Below are 19,023 nucleotides of genomic sequence, written 5' to 3'. Positions count from 1 at the left end.
TGGAGTATTTAAACTAACTTAGCAGGGGTGTGGGAACCAGGAGGAAATATCAGAGAGGAATACCAAGGTGCACAGATTACTGGGAGAGATAGATAGTGCTAGAGTAGGGAATAGTAAGTTACTAGGTGCAGAAATCAACAAGCGCATGGGAAAGGCTTCCACTGCTATGTCCAGACTGGCCAAGAGAGTGTGGGAAAATGGTGCACTGACACGGAACACAAAAGTCCGAGTGTATCAGGCCTGTGTCCTCAGTACCTTGCTCTATGGCAGCGAGGCCTGGACAACGTATGCCAGCCAAGAGCGACGTCTCAATTCATTCCATCTTCGCTGCCTCCGGAGAATACTTGGCATCAGGTGGCAGGACCGTATCTCCAACACAGAAGTCCTCGAGGCGGCCAACATCCCCAGCTTGTACACACTACTGAGTCAGCGGCGCTTGAGATGGCTTGGCCATGTGAGCCGCATGGAAGATGGCAGGATCCCCAAAGACACATTGTACAGCGAGCTCGCCACTGGTATCAGACCCACCGGCCGTCCATGTCTCCGCTTTAAAGACGTCTGCAAACGCAACATGAAATCCTGTGACATTGATCACAAGTCGTGGGAGTCAGTTGCCAGCGTTCGCCAGAGCTGGCGGGCAGCCTTAAAGACGGGGCTAAAATGTGGCGAGTCGAAGAGACTTAGTAATTGGCAGGAAAAAAGACAGAGGCGCAAGGGGAGAGCCAACTGTGCAACAGCCCCGACAAACAAATTGCACTGCAGCACCTGTGGAAGAGCCTGTCACTCTAGAATTGGCCTTTATAGCCACTCCAGGCGCTTCTTCACAAACCACTGATCACCTCCAGGCGCGTATCCATTGTCTCTCGAGATAAGGAGGCCCAAAAGAAAGAAAGAAGAAGACGGTGGGGTCAGAGTAAGGGAGGAAGTAATAAAGTCTAAATCAGGGTTAATGTGTATGTATGTGAATGCACGGAGTGTGGTTAATAAGATTGGTGAGTTACAGGTCCAGATTGACATGTGGAAATATGTTGTGGCTATAACAGAGACCTGGCTCATAGAAGGGCGGGACTGGGTGTTAAATATTCCTGGATATAAGGTATTCAAAAAAGATAGGAAAGGAAGAAAAGGGAATAGAAAAGGGGAGAGTAGTACAGTGCTAGAGAGATAGGATATCCCAGAGGGGTCCAGGACAGAATCTATTTGGCTAGATGTAAGGAACAAAAATGGTGCAATTACATTGTTCGGTGTAGTCTATAGGTCACCAACTAGTGGAAAGGATGTAAAGAAACAAATTTGCAAGGAAATTACAGAGAAGTGCAAGAATTATAGAGTGATTATAATGGGGAACTTTAATTATCCAAATATAGACTGGGATAGTAGGAGTGTAAAGGGCAGAGTTGGGCAAGAGTTCCTAGAGTGTGTTCAGGAGAATTTTCAACAGCAGTCTGTTTCCAGTCCAATGAGAGGGGAGACACTGCTGGACCTGGTTCTTGGGAATGAGGTGGGCCAAGTGGATCAAATATCAGTCGGAGAATATTTAGGGGACAGTGATCATTGTATCATAAGGTCTTGGTTGGCTGTGGAAAAGGACAAAGAACAATAGTCATAGTCATAGTCATAGAGATACAGCACTGAAACAAGAGTAAGAATAATTAACTGGGGGAAAGCCAACTTCAATGGGGTAAGAATGGATCTGGGCCGAATAAATTGGAATCAAAGGTTGGCAGGAAAAGCAGTATCTGAACAATGTGCTACCTTCAAAGCAGAGATAGTTCGGGCACAGTCAAGGTATATTCCCTCGAAGGGGAAAGGTAGGACAAACAAATCCAGAGCCCCCTGCATGACAAAAGAGATAGAGATTAAGATGAAGAAGACAAAGTGTGCTTATGACAGATGTCAGGTGGATATTACAATGAAGAACCAGGCTGAATATAGAAGGATCAGAGGGGAAGTGAAAAAGCAAATAAGAGAAATAAAGAGAGAGTATGAAAAGAGACTGGCAGCTAACTTAAAGGGTATCCCAAAGTCTTCTATAGGCATATAAATAGTAAAAGGGTGGTAAAAGGAGGAGTAGGGCCAATTATGGACCAGAAAGGGGTTTTACACATGGAGGCAGGGGGAATATCTGGGTGCTAAATGACTACTTTGCATCAGTCTTTACCAAGGAAGAAGCTGCTAACCAAGTCACAGTGAAAGAGCATGTAATTAATATTGAACAGGCAGATGTCCAGTCACCAAAATGAGGAAGTAAATGACAGTCTCTGATCCACAACTGTTTTATTGGCAATTCATAGTTCAGTCCAAACACCAGTTCTTACTCTTTCCTTCCGAACTAACTCTCTGTCCAGAGGCAACTCCCCAACTGGGGGAAAACCCAGCCCTTAAATACAAACCTATAATGAGCATCACCTACTCTCTATTAATACTGAAATAAGTCCTGTTTAATTAACGGGACCATCATTTTCAATATTGTCAATTAATACATTAGAAGGATTTAAAATAGATAAGAAGGAGGTTAGATAGGCTGTCTATACTTGTGTCTAGTTGATAAAGCACCAGGACTGGATAAGGTGCATCCAAGGATACTGAGGGAGGTGTAACGATAAGCCCAGCAACTATAGGCCAGTCAATTTAACTTCTGCTGTGGGAAAACTACGAGAAACAATAATTCGGAACAAAATTTATAGGCACATGGGCAAATGTGGGTTAATTAAGGAAAGCCAGCACGAATTTGTTAAGGCTCAATCATGTTTAACTAACTTGCTGTAGTTTTTTGAAGAGGTAACAGAGAGGGTTGATGAGAGCAATGCAGTTGATGTGGTTTACATGGACTTTCAAAAGGCATTTGATACAGTGCTGCACAACAGACTTGTGAGCAAAGTTATAGCTCATGGAAAAAAAGGCACAGCAGCAACATGGATATGAAATTGGCTGTGTGACAGGAAACAGAGAGTAGTGGTTGATGGATGTTTTTCGGCCTGGAGGAAGGTTTGTAGTGGAGTTGCCCGCAGGTCAGCGTTGGGACTCTTTCTCTTCCTGATATATATTAATGACCTAGACCTTGGTATACAGGGCACAATTTCAAAGTTTGCTGATGAAACAAAACTTGGAAGCATTGTGAACTGTGAGGAAGATAGTTTGGAACTTCAAAAGGACATAGACCTGCTGATGGAATAGGCGGACAAGTGGCAGATGAAGTTCAATACAGAGAAATATGAAGTGATTCATTTTGGTAGGAAGAACATGGAGAGACAATATAAAATAAAGGGTGCAACTTTAAAGTGGGTGCAGGAGCAGAGGGACCTGGGTGTACAGGTGCATAAGTCATTGAAGGTGGCATGACATGTTGCAAGAGTGGTTATTAAAGCATACAGTATCCTAGACTTTATTAATAAGAGCATAGAGTACAAGAACAGGAGGTTATGTTGAACTTGTATAAGACAGTAGTTCGGCCTCAGCTGGAGTATTGCATCCAGTTCTGGGCGCCGCACTTTAGGAAAGATGTGAAAGCATTGGAGAGAGTACAGAAAAGATTCATGAGAATGGTTCTAGGGATGAGGAACTTCAGTTATGAAGATAGATTGGAGAAGTTGGGACTGTTTTCCATAGAGAAAGGAGGCTGAGAGGAGATTTGATAGGGATATTCAAAATCTTGAGGGGTCTGGACAGAGTAGATAGGGAGAAACTGTTCCCACATGTGAAAGGGTCAAGAACGAGAGGGCACAGATTTAAAGTAATTGCAAAAGAAGCAAAAATGGCATGAGGAAAAGCTTTATCACGCAGCGAGTGGTTAAGGCCTGGAATGCACTGCCAGAGAGCATAGTGGAGGCAGGTTCAATTGGAGCATTCAAAAGGGGATTAGACTGTTATCTGAGAAGGAAGAATGTGCAGAGTTATGGGGAGAAGGCAGGTGAATTGATCATTCAGAGAGCTGGTGCAGAAACGATGGGCCAAATGGCCTCCTTCTGTGGGATAACAATTCTGTGAGATTTTAAGCAAGTACAGAGACATGGAAAGAGGGGGGAAAACAAAAGGCAAGGTTTGTAATGGGGTGGAAGGCATGAAAAATTAAATTGCAAAAGGGATGGTGCAAGGCAAAAGGAGATGGTAATGGGACAAGTAAATAAACAAAAGATGCATCCAGAGGAGGCATAGGTGTGACAATAGCAGAATGTTTACAACAGTTGTAATCTGTAGAGAGTTTATGATCTGAAATACCAGAAGGCCTCAATTGAAAGATAAAATGCTGTTCCTCCAGCTTATGTCAAGCTTCATTAGAACAGTGTAGTGGGCCCAGGACAGAGAGGTCAGAGTGGGAGTGGGGCACAGAATTAAAATGACAAGCGATCAGAAGGTTTAGGATCACCCTTGTGGACTGAACAGAGGTGTTTTGCAAAGTGGTCATTCAATCTGCATTTGGCCTCCCAATTTTTTATTTTATTTTATTTTATTTAGAGATACAGCACTGAAACAGGCCCTTCGGCCCACCGAGTCTGTGCCAACCATCAACCACCCATTTATACTAATAAAACATTAATCCCATATTCCTACCACATCCCCACAATTCCCCTACCACCTACCTATACTAGGGGCAATTTATAATGGCCAATTTACCTATCAACCTGCAAGTCTTTGGCTATGGGAGGAAACCAGAGCACCCGGCGAAAACCCACACAGTCACAGGGAGAACTTGTGAACTCCGCACAGGCAGTACCCAGAATTGAACCCAGGTCGCTGGAGCTGTGAGGCTGCGGTGGTAACCACTCATCTGGACAGTGAATGCAGTACGCCAAATTGAAAGAAGTACAATAAATTGCTGCTTCAGTTAGAAGGAGTGTTTGGGGACCTGGACAGTGAGAAGGGAGGAAGTAAAAGGGCAGTTATTGCTCTTGAAGGGATACTGGTCACCCTTAAAGCTGTACAGAACTGACAGAGGAAAACAGCTACAGGGATGAGAACTGTTCCATTCAGTGACCCTGCTTTGGGGGTCCAGCTTCAGGAGATTCTGTCAAGAAGGGCGGTTCTTTTAGAGGTGAGAACCAATCTGCAATAAAGAGCAGCACAATAGCAGCATGGGTGGAGATGGCAGAAAGTGCTGTCTCACATCTAAGTACATAGTGGCACAGAAACCTCACCATCACCAGTACACAAAAGAAAATTGCAGATGCACTGCCCAGATTGGAAATTGCTAGTGCAAGTGAGGTTCGCCACTGTTAGTGCATAATTGGAAAATTATCCTATGGAGCGAACCTTGGAAAAGGTGAGAAATTTGTTGGGCTATGCACGATGAACAAGGTAAGTGTGCTGACAGGTAGTTTACTTTTAAACTGTTGCCTTACTTTTACTAAACTACACTTTCAACTTGGTGCATCATCAGAGAAGCAGAATGCACTGCACTCTGTCAACTTTTCCACTTTCTAAGTGCATGGGAATGTTCATATTGCTCACAGACACCTTGTAATGTTGCCATATCAATGTGTTGGCACTGTACCTTATTAAATGTGGCAAACATCAAGTACACTCTAATATGTGTTATTACACACTTTCAAAATGTGGCTGATGAATTATAAGGCAAAGAAATTAGCATAAACAGGCTTTCTTAGGTTTAAAGAAGAAAAGTGAAATCTTATTAAATTTAAACTTAAACTCTAATTCGGTTAACTCCTACGAATACACGCTGCGCCCCACGCTAGCACGCATACGTGATATGCACATGCAAGTAGAGACAGAAAAGAGCAGAAGAAAAATAGTGGAGAGGTTTGAGGCAATCTCTGAAGAGGAGTTTTGTACTGTGCTTCAAGCTCGCTGTAGAGTTCTTGATTGTAGGTAGTCTTGCTTTCCGTTGGGGACCAGTATTCTTCTTAAACCTTGTTCACTGTAGGAGACTTTTCTCTCTTGAGGTTCATATGTCTTCAATGATTTCCAAAGCTGGTGAGAGTGAGATGAGAGCAGACAGGAGAGAGGTCTTTTCAGTCCTGGAGCAAACAGCTTTCTGAGTTTTAAAACTCTGTGGCAAGTTCAAATTCAAAAATCTCCAACAGCCAGTTAGTCATGTGACTAAACTGGTCTGACCACGTCTTCCGTGTATTGGGGAAGCCTGGACCAGTTCCTTTGTTCCAACACTGCCTGCTAGTATGCAAAAAAGGTCTTTCAGCAAGGGGCCTGGTAATTCCTTGTGATAAGCCCTCTTTTCTTCCCAACAACAATTTTAAGTTTTAATGTTCATGCGGCGAAATATGTGTCTTATTCTTGGCAGGTGGGGCCCTGCATGACAACGACGCAAGTCCTTTTCCCATTTGCTTGCGAAATAAGGCTGCATGTGACAACATACAGCATCTCTAAAGGCACAAGCCAGGAGTGTGATGGAATACTCTCCCCTTGCCTGGATGAGTGAGGCTCCAACAACATTCAACAAGCTCGACACCATTCAAGACAAAGCACCTGCTTGATTGGCATCACACCACCTTAAACCTTCACTCCCTTCACCACCAGTGCACAGTGGCAACAGTGTGTATTACAAGCAAGATGCACTGCAGCAACTTGCCCAGCCTTGTTTGACAGCACCGTAACCTATACCACCTAGAAGGATAAGGGCAGCAGACGCATGGAAACACCACCACCTCAAGTCCCCCTCCAAGTCACACATCACCCTGACTTGGAACTATATTGTGGCTCCTTCACTATCACTGTGTCAAAGTTCTGGTACTCCCTCCCTAACAGCATTGTGGGTGTACCTACACCACAAGGACTGCAGAGGTTCAAGAAGATAGCTCACCACCATCTTCTCAAGGGCAATTAGGGATGGGTAACAAACGTTGGCCTTGCCAGTGCCACTCATATCCCATTAACAAATAAAAAGAAATATGCAGTTAGGAGTGAGCTCACCAAAGCTGTGTCTTTATGCAGCTCATTGTGAGTGGAGGGCTATCAAGATTATGGGTGTAGAGCCAGTAGTGGTAGTGGGGGAGAGTGAAGTTGAAGGCCTCCTTACCCTCATCTCATGGCTAGATTCCTTTTTAAAAAAAAATTCCTTATAGAGCCATAGAAGGACATTCAGCCCATTGCACCCATTGCTAGAGCAACCCAAAACAAATCCATTTTCTCGGTCTCACCTATAGCCCTGAATCTTCTTTTGGTTTATGTATCCAATTTTCCCTTAAAACATGCAATGATCTCCACATCAACTGAGCCATTCCATGTTCCAACCACTGATTACAGAAAGATATTTCTCCTAACACTTAGTAAAAATTTTAATTTGATGATCCCACTATTTAGAAACTTCCCAGTCAGATAAAATACCCTTTCCCTATTCAGTTTATCAAAGCACTTCATAATTTTAAAAACCTTTATTAAATTTCCTCAGTCTTCTCTGCCCAAGTGGAAAAATCTCAGTAACCCAAATCTCTCCTAGTAACAATGATTTATCATGCCTGGTTTCATCCTGGTGAGTCTATGCTGTACAGTCTCTTTGGCTTTCTATCTACCTATTGATCTGAGAAATCAGATTCATGTCAGAAGGTAAAGAAGATGAAGTTTCAGTGCCTACCATAATATTGTGACAACATCCATTATAATGGGTTCTGAAGCATTGTGCTGGCTTGAGCTACTACTCTCCGCCAAACATAATGTCATCGATCCCCATACTGCCATCTTGGGTGAGCCTCAGTGGAGCCAGTGAGATTAGGGCATCTGCATACTATAGAACTATTGCCAATTTTTCACTGCTACAGATGCAAATTCAAGATGGAAAATCTATCTTAACAAGGACAGGTGAATAATTATTCTCCAAGCAGCTTATGAGCATCACACAGGAATCCAAATTTTGTCAACAGGTCTTGGAATCAAAACAAAATGTGTTCCAGGTTTCGGCAATGATTCCAAACACACTGAAAAGAGCATCTGAAAGATTTTCCAGTTGTGAAACATGTTTTTCCTAGCAGGCAACAGATCAGTCAAACATAAACAACCTTTGTGTCTAGGGTCACAATTCAAGATGGATCTCCCAAGAGAACCAAATCAGGTGATTGCTAATCATATCCTGGATAACTCTATTTTTTTAGAGATACAGCACTGAAACAGGCCCTTCGGCCCACCGAGTCTGTGCCAACCATCAATCACCCACCTATACTAATCCTACACTAATCCCACATTCCTATCACATCCCCACCTGTCCCCATATATTTCCCTACCACCTACCTATACTAGGGGCAATTTTATAATGGCCAATTAACCTATCAACTTGCAAGTCTTTGGCATGTGGGAGGAAACCGGAGCACCCGGAGAAAACCCACGCAGACACAGGGAGAACTTGCAAACTCCGCACAGGCAGTACCCAGAATCGAACCCGGGTCCCTGGAGCTGTGAGGCTGCGGTGCTAACCACTGCACCACTGTGCCGCCCATAACTCTGTTATCTTTTAATCAAAGATTTTATTCCTGAGCTATTCACCCTGAAGCAGTCCCATAACATATGCAGTAGAGTTGCCTTAGACTCTCTTCACCTCCACCAGATGTAATTTTGATGAGTTCCCATGTGTAGAAGTCAAGCTGAGGGAGAACAAACTATGTTTGGAATTTGAATAAGTTTCATCCTAGCATTCATAGGAGCCAAAATTATACCTTTCAGCTAAGGCTCCATCTGTTTCCATCAAATTGACCCAGAATTCTGAGAGATTTTCCACACATAAGGATTTAACTTATAAAACAATCATTTAGAGCCATTATCTGTTGAGTTTTTCAGTGTGTATAATTGATTATTATACATTGGACCTAGATACATTTTAAATGTAGATTCCTATCATTAGATCTTGTCAGATTTTGAATGTATATTAATAGAAATTAGATCCTGCGTCTTCATCAATAGTGTCCATAGATATCAGATTCAGCGTGGTTCTGATTGTAGATTCAGGAATATTCAGACCTAACAACTCTCATGAGTGATATAGACTTTGACATTCTGCACATGCTCACATGCTAGAAATTGGGTTTTCTGTGTCATGTAAAATAAATGGAAACTATTCCTGTTAGGCACTCTGTAGTGACTGCTTAGAAAATTAAAATAAAATCTTATTTTTCCCAGAGAGGCATTAAAACAGTAAAGTTGGATGAATTGGTAGAAACAAATGGTCATAGCAAGTAATTTTCTATATATTTCTAGATATAGCTGGTCACTTTTACTGATTTTATTGTGCAAAATAATGCATTCTCATACTAGGGAATGGAACACATTATTGCTTTGTCTACCATCAATCACTCAGTTTGGAACATGTCAGATGCAGGGTGAAGATCCCAGTACATTTTTGTAATGATGTTTCATCACCCCAACTCAGAAAACTACTTTGTATTCCAACAGAGTAAACTTGACTAACCTTAACTCAGTAATGCAAAAACTTCTCGAGTGACTCCTAATCCTACATGACGCTATCTCAAGATCAAAAGGTTGTGAGATTCATGGTTGGAACTATACCAGTCACGACCTCAAGAACTGAGGTGCTAACATAGCATCAGTGGCCATGTTGGTTCCTTTCACCAATGCTTTGGCACTTATGAACAGGAAGGGGTTCCATTCAATGAACATGCAGATTATATTTGACTGTCAATACCAAATCACACAGTTAGATGCAAAGAACACTGAAACATTGACTAGTTTAAAAACTATTCTTATGCTTGATGAAGTCATGTAACTACCTCAGGTCAAAAGAATGGTCAATGTTAAAACAAAACCAAATGGCTAACTGTTAAAGACAAATTAAACTAAAGCAGAAATATTTTACCTAATCCAAAACAAATAATTATCAAGGGAATAACGATGAGCATTAGCTTCAGTTAAGGACGATAAAATCTGTTATCAGATTGACTACAAGAGTGATGTAGAAGTGTAGCTATGTTAGTGATAGCAGGGTCCTTTTCAGCTTTGTTAAGAGTCAGAGAGTCATTAAGGACTATGTAGGGCCACTAGGGGATTCTTATAGGCAGATTTGGCTGGAATCTCAAGGTATGGTTGAGGTTTTTTTAATCATTCTTTGGGATGTTGATATCACTGGCAAGGCTGGCATTTATTGCCCATTCTTAGTTACCCTTGAGAAACTGGGGTTAGACTACTTACTTAATCCACTGCAGTCCATATAATGAAGTTGCTCCAACAATGCTGTTGGGTAGGGAGTTCCATAATTTTGGCCTAGCGATAATGAAGGAATGGCAACGTATACTCATCTTGTAGATAAGTATGAACTGTAGCCATGGTATGCCTGTGGTGGAAGAGTTTGATTTTGAAGCTCATAGACAAAGTGCCAATCAAGTGGCCTGCTTTGATTTTAAAAGCTTACCTTGCATCAGTCCTCACTACTGAAGATAATGCTGGTTTGCCAATGCTGTTGCAAAGTGGTGGTGCTGAAACTGAGCATGTCAAAACAGATGCAGAAGAAGTTCTCGCCATTTTCTACCCTCTTTAAACTTAAAACTCTGTTGCCCGTGTCTTAACTTGCACCAAGTCCTGTTCACCCATTACCCCTGTGTTCACTGACCTATGTTGGGTCCCAGTTAAGCAATGCCTCGATTTTAAAATTCTCATTCTTGTTTTTAAATGCCTCCATGGTCTGACACCTTCCTAACCCTGAAATCTCCTCCAGCCCCACAACCCTCCAAGATATCTGCTCTCCTCTAATGCTCGCCTCGATTCTAATTGTTCCACCTTTGGTGGCTGTGCCTTCAGCTGCCTGGGACCTAAGCTCTGAAATTCCTTCCCTAAACCTTTCTGCCTCTCTACCTCGCTTTCCTCCTTTAAGACATTCCTGAATTCCATCTGCCCAAATGTGATTCAGTGTCATATTTTGTTTTATAATGCCCTGTGAAGCATCTTGGGACGTTTTATTATGTTACAGGCACTATATCAATACAAGTTGTTGTTGTAGAATTAGGGCTCTTAAACAGATTCAGATGCTGTCCTTATGGAGACAAAGTCTCATCTTCACACTGAGAACACCCTCCATCGTGTTGTGTGGCACTACCATTATGCTAAATGGAATAGACGCAGAACAGATCTAGCAGCTCAAAACTGGGCATCCATGAGGCACTATGAGCCATCAACAGCAGCAGGATTGTATTCTAACACAATCTGTAAACTCATGACCCGGCATATCCCTCATATTACCATGACCATCAAGCCAGGGGACCAACCGCGGTTCAATGAGGAGTGTAGGAGAGCATTCTAGGTGCAGTACCAGCCATACCTAAAAATGAGGTGCCATCCTGGTGAAGCTACATCCGCTTGCTTGGATAAGTGCAGCTCCACAACCACTCAAGAAGCTCAGCACTATCCAAGACAAAGCAGCCTGCTTGATCAGCACCCCATCCACCACCTTAAACATTCATAAAAGAACACAAGCATACAAGAAAGAGGAGCAGGAGTAGATTATATGGCCAGTCGAGCCTGCTCTACTATTCAATACAATTGTGGCTGATTTTGGGCTTCAATTCCACTTTCCTGCACGCTCGCCATATCCCTTGATTCCCTGAGAGACCAAAAATTTATCCCAGCCTTAAATTTATTCAGTGATGGAGCATCCACAACCCTCTGGGGTAGAGAATTCCAAAGATTCATAACCCTTTGAGTGAAGTAATTTCTCCTGATCTCAGTCCTAAATGATCGGCCCCTTATCATGAGACTGTGCCCCCATGTTTTAGATTCCCCAACCAGCGAAAACAATCTCTCAGAGTCTATCCTATCCAGTCCCTTCAGGATCTTCTATGTTTCAATGAGATCGCCTCTCATTCTTCTAAACTCCAGCAAATAGAGTCCGAGTTTAGGTCAACCCCCTCATCCAGGGACCAATTTAGTGAAACTTCACTGTACTGCCTCCAATGCAAGTATATTGTTTCTTAAATATGGAAACCAAAACTGCACACAGTATTCCAGATCTAGTCTCACCAAAACCCTGTACAATTGTAGCAATTAAACATTTACTGCCTCCACCACCGGGGCACAGTGGTAGCTGTGTGTACCATCTACAAGATACACTGCAGCAACTTGCCAAGGCTCCTTTGACAGCATCTTCCAAACCTGCGACCTCTACTACCTAGAAGAACAAGGGCAGCAGATGCATGGAAACACTACCACCTGCAAGCTGCCCTCCAAGTTACACATCATTTTGACTTGGGACTATATCATCATACCTTCACTGTCGCGAGGTCAAAATCCTGAAACTCCCTCCCTAACAGCACTCTGGTTGTACCTACACCACATGGATTGCAGTGGTTCAAGAAGGCAGCTCACCACCACCTGCTCAAAAGCAATTAGGGATGGGAAATAAATGCTGGCCTTGTCAGTGACACTCACATCCCAAGAAGAAATTAAAAAATAAATTGATCCCTTCAACTGGTTAGGGGGTGGTGTGGGGGTGGGGTGTGGGGGTGGGGGGTGGGGTGGAGTTTGCACGGTGTTGGTATATACTGAACCCCTGGAATAAGTCAATGGGAGGATCACTCAATGGATTCTGAGTTTATGGGCCCTTTTTTTTCAGGATAGGCTTCAGGAACTGGGGATTTGTACTTTAGAATTGCTGGAAATATGATTGTGGTGCTTAACATAATGAAGGGATTACATCCTTTCTAAGTGAACAGGTTATTTAAGCTGGATAGCAAGGTGAAGTCTAGGGGAAACAGGAACATGGGAACAGAAGTAAACCATTTGCACCTATTCTACCATTTCATTCGATTATGCTGATCTGCAGCTCAACGCCAGCTCCAACTGAGTTTGTTTCATATCCTTGATACAAGTAAATCTATTGATCTCTATCTTGAAAAATCAGTTAACCCAACATCCACAGTCATCTAAGAGAGACAGTTCCAGATTTCCACTCTTCTATGTGTGAAGAAGTGCATTTGGACTTCACTCTTAAATGGCCTTGCACAAATTTTAAGATTATGTACACTCCAGAGCAAATAGTTTCTCAATCCTATTGAATCCCTTTATCATTTTAAGCACATCGATTAGATCACCCCTCAACCTTCTAAACTCAAGGGAACAAAAAACAACTTTTTGCAACATGGGCTCATAATTTAACACTTTAAGCGCTGGTATAATTTTGGTGAATCTGGAGTGCACCCACTCCAATGCTAATATATCATTCCTGATATTCAGTGTCGGTAACTAAATGCAATGCTCCAGATAGGATCTAACCAACTAACGCAGCATGTCCTCACTTTTGCTTTTCAACCCCTTTAAAATAGACACCAACGTCCCATTAACCTTTTAGGTCAGTTCTTGTACATGTGCTCCAGCTTTTAGAGATTTGTGGACATCAACACTTAAACCCTTTGCTTCTCCAGAGTACCTAGTATCTTAGCATTAAGAAACTATTCCAATTTGCCTTTGCTCAAACATGCTGGAGTGGGGCTTGAACCCATAATCTTCTGACAAAGAGCCCGGACTCGCACCTAACAGCACATAGAGTTAGGTCTTTTCTAGTTCCACTTCTCCTAATGTTTACCCGGTTACTGGTACAGCCAATCAGACATTCTATTTTTTATCTCAGAATAAAATACAGCAACCAGGTTTCTTGAATAAACAACAAAATTATCAGTTTACTATTAAACATGACTTAACCAGTAATGAAGAAAACATTAACACACAGATTGAAATATGAAATTTCCCTTTATAAATTCCTCAATTACATTCAGACACACACTGGAAAAATACAGAAATTCCCTCTGCAGAGGTCTGTTACAAAAAAGACAAAAAAAGACTACGTTGGCCAAATACTTGCTAATTCTTGACGAAGAGAAAGAAGTCCATTCTAGAGATGTCGAGAATTATTCAAGTCAGCTTTCCAGGAGAAATGTGACATCAGGGTTTTTCTGCCAGCACACACTTGAATATTAGGATTTTTTCTCAACTTCTCAGGAGCTATGCAGCACCAAGGATTTTAGCCCTCCCACACTAGATTTTTGCAGAATTTCTTCTAAGAGGTAGAGAAGGTGGTGAGCTGGGTGGTTTCTTTTTTCCTTAGCAAGAAAACACCAACTGTCTTCAAACAGTTCACACCCCAACTGCACTGAAAACAATGTCCAAACCCCAAACAGAGAGTTGACTTTCTGACCTCCTTAAACCTTGACATGTGGCTTCTCTGCAACCATTTTTCCCCAAGTCACCAAGGGTTCTGTTGTTTACTGAGCCCAAATCACAGGTGGTTTTCAAACAACATCTGAAGTGTCCTTTCGGTGAACTTGGTAAAAAAAAAAAACACATCCATGGAATCTTTTCAGTTTTAATACAAGTCCTCAAAAAATATATATTTTTTAAAAATGGAAGCACTTTCGTAACGTGTGCCATGACTTTAAGTGGGTTAACTGGGACTAAAGATATAAATCACTGTAATCTCCTAGAACTTACTTGATTGTTTACCAGGCTTGGAAAGGAATTCCCAGAGGATTTTTTTTTCTGAGGTTGGCCTAAGGTGACCTTCTCTGTGTTTTTGCCTCTCCCAGGAGATTGTGTCACTACGGAAGGTAGGTTGATGGTATGGGACAGGCTTGATGTACAAGGTGGTGCTTTGCCATATAATCGCAAGCTACTGCAATGAATTTATCCAATGGCAGTCAACAATGCCACCAATATTTAATGGAATATCTAAACTAGACAAATGGATCCTGGCAAACTGTGGATAGCCTCTTGAACCATGACTCAGGACACCAGTCCTAAATCCACAAACCACGCTGAAAGAAAATATAATGAGCTACTTTCCTCCATATGGATATAAATAGAGCATATTATAAGCATACTGAAGTAAAGTTTCTGCTGCTTGAGAAGGACTGAGAGTGTCCTATTGTACAGCCATGAAAAGGTATCCAAGAGAGTAATGGTGTTTTGCGTTCTGCACAATTATGCCATCAGAAGAAAAGTCACATGCAGCAAGAGTCAAAAGGATGCTCAGGAAGTTTTTAGAAGAATTTACTTGCAATGAGCCAAAGGCTGAAGTATTGCCAGCTCCACTGCAACTGAAACATGGAAGACAAACCCAGTAACATCTAATAGACAACCATTTTTTAGGACAGAATTGAGAGAGAATTGAAACCCCAGTTCCCTTCCCTTTACTGTCCATAATCAGTGTGTTTTTGACAAGGAAGCTGTGTGTGTTTCTTAACCCCTGAGTGTATGGCCAGTTTGAATAACCAGCAGCTCACTTTTCGTGGGTTTAAATAAGGAGGATTATTTTTATTCACACGTTTGTCCTGAAAGTCTAGTACTAAATCACTCATTCACCACTCATACACACACACTTGAGAAAGAAAACCATTAAAGAGGATTGTGCTCTTTTACCAATTACAAAGGACTAGTTGGTAAGTCACATGATTTTGGCTCATCCTGGAGAAAAGGCATGTATTGCGGGCCCGGTGAAGAAGGCGTTTTCATTCCTGAAATGTAGCTAGGTGGCTTCGATAGCCGAAGTCGTATGTCGAAGTCATTGCAGGATTCTCTCAAAGAGGTAGATTTTTAGCAGGTCACAAAGTTAGTTGCTTGTAGACTTATTAGTAGGAGGTCGGTTGTCTGTACTGGTAGACTCAAAAAGGCACAGGCTTGGAGACCTTAAGATGTTGTAGTCTCCAGTTTTAAGGCATGGTTGTTTTGCTTTTTCTCCTGTCTCTCCAGCTGTGGGTTGCAGACTGACAAGTTTCTCCCTTGTGCTTTGAGTAATAAGATCCGTTATCTGTGAGTAGTTTCAGTCAGGGGACCATCTGATCAATTCTTCTATTGTCCACCCAGAATGATTTGAAGTTCAAAGCCGTTTCTATACAGCGGCCATTCACCTGTAATATTTTAACTGGTTTCTCACAGCTCTCTTTGTTAAGTTTCGAGCTCGAAGACAGTGAGTCTGGAGTCCATAGATTTTGAGTTTTGGGTCAGACCACAAACAATAGGAGGTGGAAATTTCACAAACTGTTTCGTCTGGTATATCCATTCAAGGGAGTCACTCCACCCATGGTCATTCAATTAGGAACATTCCGGATGCTTGAGATACTGCTGAGTCTGGGCCAAAATTGCAAAAGTCATCTGACCCACGGCAGCCATCTTATGAGACATTTTAATGTTCTTTGTGGTCAATTTAAAAAAATGGAAAATTCAGCTCCAGACGATTCTATGCTGAATACAGTCCATGTTTAAAGTTACAAATAGCGTTATGACCGACCACTCCTGTCAAAGCCTCCCAATCAAAATATACGATTCTGATTGTGGTGGGACCAACGCACTGTTAATTCAATCACGTCGCTCCACAGATCGCCTATCATATCATTTAAAACTTTCCAAATTAAAGAAAGACCCAGCAAAATTGTACCCCTAAATGAGGCTAACCAAACCAGGTGTCTTTAAATGAACAAATTAACTCTTTAATTAGAAGAACTAAATTTTTAAACACTATGAAGATATAAACAACATTTAATCCAGAAAAAATTAGAGTCCTTGCAAATTTACAGTCCAATGTTGCTTGAAGTCCTCACAGAATGTTGCTTGAAGTCCTCAAAGAATGTTGCTTGAAGTCTTCACAGAATGTTGCCTGACTTCTCCAGCAAATTTCAACAATTAACGACTTGCAAATACTTTCAACAGAATCAATCTGACTTGAGTTTTTGAGGGATAAAAGATTGTCACAGTCTAACTTCCCTTTCTTCAATTTAAATTGCCAGAGATCTCTGTTTTGGCTTGATGTTTTAGAATTTTGAGCGATAATAACTAAACAGACTAAAGTCCTCTTCCTTCAGTTTAAATGGTCGAGAGCTCTTTCTTCAGGTGTGCTCATCACAGCTGTGTCCTCTGTGTTTGTATTCTGCTAGAACAAACTGTCTTCAACTAAAAGCCAGTTCAAAACTGAATTGTAACAAATGTGTTGCATGAGACTCACTCCCAGTGGCTGTTTCTATGGTAACGAGAATGCCCCCTTTGAATTGCAGTCTCCAAATGGCTGTTTCTAAGGCAAAGAAAATGCACCTTCCTATAACTCCTAAGGCTTTCTTGTTCTTAAAGCAATACTGATCCTCTGCAAACCTTAAAGGCAAACTGCATGTTCTGAAAAAACTATAGGTCCATGACAATAGGACATGCCTTTACTGGGCATGACACATCTTTAATGTATTAAAAATCTTCTTCTTGATTTCCAACTGAATATCTGCCCATTTTTGGGAGTGCTACGCTGGCCAAATGCACTTCAAAAAATCTGCATCTTGTCAAGAAAACACGATATCGGTTGGAAACTTACATTGAACTATTAATGGAAAAAATCCTACAGTTAACTTTAACAAAAAACTGACAACCAAGATAGCCACTGCAATTTGCATCTAAAATACCAGAAGAGTGAATCGGAGACACAGGTCTAACAAGAAGCCCAGCCAGGACAATGCTTTGGCTAACTGAATAGATTATCCAGATCACCCTCGTTAGCGGGGCATTCAAAGCCATCGCGAGGCATTCATGAGTGGAGACATCCCTCCAGAGGGTGAACACTGACAATACCACCTGAGAGAGGTTTTGGGTTTTAGACTTTGGACCACATTAAAACAAAGGGGATTGAAAGAACCATGTGATCATCTCCCCAGGTTGTGAAAAACTGGGAGTTTTGTTACACACAAGAGACGAGCAGTAAATGAGTGTACAGCAGCAGAGAAGGCTGTGTGTCTCCCTTTCTTTCCCTCTCTCTCTCTCCTTCTAGAAAACATCAAGTTTGAAAACCGTCTGCAAATGAGGACCCTCAAAGCCTACAGACTGCTACAGCCAGAGACCAGGGGAAGAGAGCCACCTACATTCTGCCTCCAAGAAAACCCTGAGCAAAGCGGCCCACCACAAAGTGCACTTTGACCAGCCAAGACCTCAAGAATACAACTCCAGCCAGAAACCCACCGAATCATCCAACCTCAGACTGTGTATTTAATTTATATTTATTCTGGACTTTAATCCAACCAAAAAACATACTTTCCACTTTGTAATCTATTTGTGTGTGTGATCCTCATGTGAATGTGTGCATGAATGTGTAGCGTTGTTTTTATTTTTAAATTGGGTTTAGCTCGTTGAGCATAATTAACTTATCTAGTTCTTGTTTAAACTCAAGAAAACCTGTCCGATTAGTTCGTTCACAATTACATTAAAGATAAACGGTAAAACACTCACTGCGGTGGTAAGCCCAACCACTGTTTAAAAAGGAATAAATCCTGTTGCGGTCAAATAAGAGGAAGGAGGCAGAAACAGAGGCAGGCGGGGTTCAGGTTTCCCGACAGCATTCCCAGTGCCACCCATTTTCACCAGCGTGGTTGAAGGGCAGCCCTGCGATCCCACCCAATCCATGATTAAGGCCAATTAAGCTCATGAAGAGTTTGTTAACAGGGGATGTTGTGGATTTCGTGGGGGTGTATGGGCTTCATGTGCTGTCTGGGGCAGACTAGCTGAATGGAGGTGGGCACACAGTTGGGAGCCAGTCATGGCCGCCCCAGGGAATTAGCTGGGCCCCATTAATGGGTGAATGGCACAGAGGGGGACTCGCCCTTTGGGAGACAGGGCACCACCCGACTGGTCCAGTGAAGGTTGTGGGGAGAGTGGGCATCAAGTGCTCGGGCAGTGCAGGGGTTCATCACTCTCCTGGCATCGCAGGGCCATAAAAGAAGGGAGAAGGGCTGCCAAGCACAATGGGACTCCACCTGAGCACAAGGAAGACTGAAGGGGGCACAACTCTCAGATTTTGGGCCTAGTGACAATGAGGAGCAACAACCTCTACAGAAAGGTGAAGCGCCGGGCATCAGGAAGGCAGGGGAGAGGGATGAGGGGCAGGAAGGACATGGAGGACATACCCCCAGCATAGCATCCATAATAATCAAAGACTATCTGGAAATGACCAAGACCTAGTGCTGCAGGAGACTTTGATTCTCCAGGCAGATGGTCACAGACGTCTGTGCCCTTGTCACCAAAGACCTCACACCTCGCAGCACTGGTCGCCATACCCTGCCAGTAACTGTTACTGTGACCTTGAACTTCTTTGCTTCTGGC

The sequence above is a fragment of the Heterodontus francisci genome, chromosome 10, assembly GCF_036365525.1.
Source record: "Heterodontus francisci isolate sHetFra1 chromosome 10, sHetFra1.hap1, whole genome shotgun sequence".
NCBI lineage: Eukaryota > Metazoa > Chordata > Chondrichthyes > Heterodontiformes > Heterodontidae > Heterodontus > Heterodontus francisci.
The sequence above is the reverse complement of the archived record's forward strand: the minus strand, read 5'-3'. Positions refer to the sequence as shown.